Source organism: Cyclopterus lumpus, chromosome 7 (assembly GCF_009769545.1).
Source record: "Cyclopterus lumpus isolate fCycLum1 chromosome 7, fCycLum1.pri, whole genome shotgun sequence".
Lineage (NCBI taxonomy): Eukaryota > Metazoa > Chordata > Actinopteri > Perciformes > Cyclopteridae > Cyclopterus > Cyclopterus lumpus.
In genome coordinates this window covers 25,797,979-25,800,478 of record NC_046972.1, presented here as the reverse complement: position 1 = coordinate 25,800,478, position 2,500 = coordinate 25,797,979, and the positions used below count along the sequence as shown (strand labels likewise).

The window sequence follows — 2,500 nt, the reverse complement described above, 5'->3', positions numbered from 1 at the left end:
CTGTCTCACCCCTCTGTCTCACCCCTCTGTCTCACCCCTCTGTATCACCCCTCTGTCTCACCCCTCTGTCTCACCCCTCTGTCTCACCCCTCTGTCTCACCCCTCTGTCTCACCCCTCTGTCTCACTATGTTTACGCACTTAGGGTGAATGTCTTTAGGGGACTTTCAACTGGTCCTGAACCAGTGTAGTCCTCGTCCTCTATAGACCTCAGTGTAGTCCTGGTCCTCTATAGACCTCAGTGTAGTCGGTCCTCTATAGACCTCAGTGTAGTCGGTCCTCTATAGACCTCAGTGTAGTCCTGGTCCTCTATAGACATCAGTGTAGTCCTGGTCCTCTATAGACCTCCATCAGTAAACAGACCACCAGAGAGAAGATGGTCTGGTTCTAGAGAGTTCTTAAAGATCCTCATCGGAGCCACCGGTCGGATTCTGGTGAAACCAGATGACATCATGCAGGTTCACCAGAACCTCTTCAGCTCAGACTCCAGCAAAGACCAGTCCACCGTGGACAGACCCAGATCCAGCACACTACCACTTTAGTCCACAGGAGGCGCCAGAACCAACACTACCACTTTAGTCCACAGGGGGCACCAGAACCAACACTACCACTTTAGTCCACAGGGGGCACCAGAACCAACACTACCACTTTAGTCCACAGGGGGCACCAGAACCAACACTACCACTTTAGTCCACAGGGGGCGCCAGAACCAACACTACCACTTTAGTCCACAGGGGGCGCCAGAACCAACACTACCACTTTAGACCACAGGGGGCACTAGAACCAACACTACCACTTTAGTCCACAGGGGGCACCAGAACCAACACTACCACTTTAGTCCACAGGGGGCACCAGAACCAACACTACCACTTTAGTCCACAGGGGGCACCAGAACCAACACTACCACTTTAGTCCACAGGGGGCACTAGAACCAACACTACCACTTTAGTCCACAGGGGGCACCAGAACCAACACTACCACTTTAGTCCACAGGGGGCACCAGAACCAACACTACCACTTTAGTCCACAGGGGGCGTCAGAACCAACACTACCACTTTAGTCCACAGGGGGCACCAGAACCAACACTACCACTTTAGTCCACAGGGGGCGTCAGAACCAACACTACCACTTTAGTCCACAGAGGGCACCAGAACCAACACTACCACTTTAGTCCACAGAGGGCACCAGAACCAACACTACCACTTTAGTCCACAGAGGGCACCAGAACCAACACCACCACTTTAGTCCACAGGGGGCACCAGAACCAACACTACCACTTTAGTCCACAGGGGGCACCAGAACCAACACTACCACTTTAGTCCACAGGGGGCACAATAACCAACACTACCACTTTAGTCCACAGGGAGCGCCAGAACCAACACTACCACTTTAGTCCACAGGGGGCACCAGAACCAACACTACCACTTTAGTCCACAGGGAGCGCCAGAACCAACACTACCACTTTAGTCCACAGGGGCCGCCAGAACCAACACTACCACTTTAGTCCACAGGGGGCGCCAGAACCAACACTACCACTTTAGTCCACAGGGTGCACCAGAACCAACACTACCACTTTAGTCCACAGGGGCCGCCAGAACCAACACTACCACTTTAGTCCACAGGGGGCGCCAGAACCAACACTACCACTTTAGTCCACAGGGGGCGCCAGAACCAACACTACCACTTTAGTCCACAGGGGGCACCAGAACCAACACTACTACTTTAGTCCACAGGGGGCATCAGAACCAACACTACCACGTTAGTCCACAGGGGGCGTCAGAACCAACACTACCACTTTTGTCCACAGGGGCCGCCAGAACCAACACTACCACTTTTGTCCACAGGGGGCGCCAGAACCAACACTACCACTTTAGTCCACAGGGGGCACCAGAACCAACACTACCACTTTAGTCTATAGGGGGCACCAGAACCAACACTACCACTTTAGTCTATAGGGGGCACCAGAACCAACACTACCACTTTAGTCCACAGGGGGCACCAGAACCAACACTACCACTTTAGTCTATAGGGGGCACCAGAACCAACACTACCACGTTAGTCCACAGGGGGCACCAGAACCAACACTACCACTTTAGTCTATAGGGGGCACCAGAACCAACACTACCACGTTAGTCCACAGGGGCCGCCAGAACCAACACTACCACTTTTGTCCCCAGGGGGCACCAGAACCAACACTACCACTTTAGTCCACAGGGGCCGCCAGAACCAACACTACCACTTTAGTCCACAGGGGGCACCAGAACCAACACTACCACTTTAGTCTATAGGGGGCACCAGAACCAACACTACCACGTTAGTCCACAGGGGCCGCCAGAACCAACACTACCACTTTTGTCCCCAGGGGGCACCAGAACCAACACTACCACTTTAGTCCACAGGGGCCGCCAGAACCAACACTACCACTTTAGTCCACAGGGGGCACCAGAACCAACACTACCACTTTAGTCCACAGGGTGCACCAGAACCAACACTACCACTTTA

General features: G+C 53.5%; 1 protein-coding gene across 1 annotated transcript in view; it reads left to right on the top strand.

Moving 5' to 3' along the window:
• The window catches only part of LOC117734113 (peptidase inhibitor 16-like), a 20,084-nt gene that overhangs the window by 16,620 nt on the left and 964 nt on the right, over positions 1–2,500 (top strand). The gene's annotated exons all lie outside the window — the stretch shown is intronic.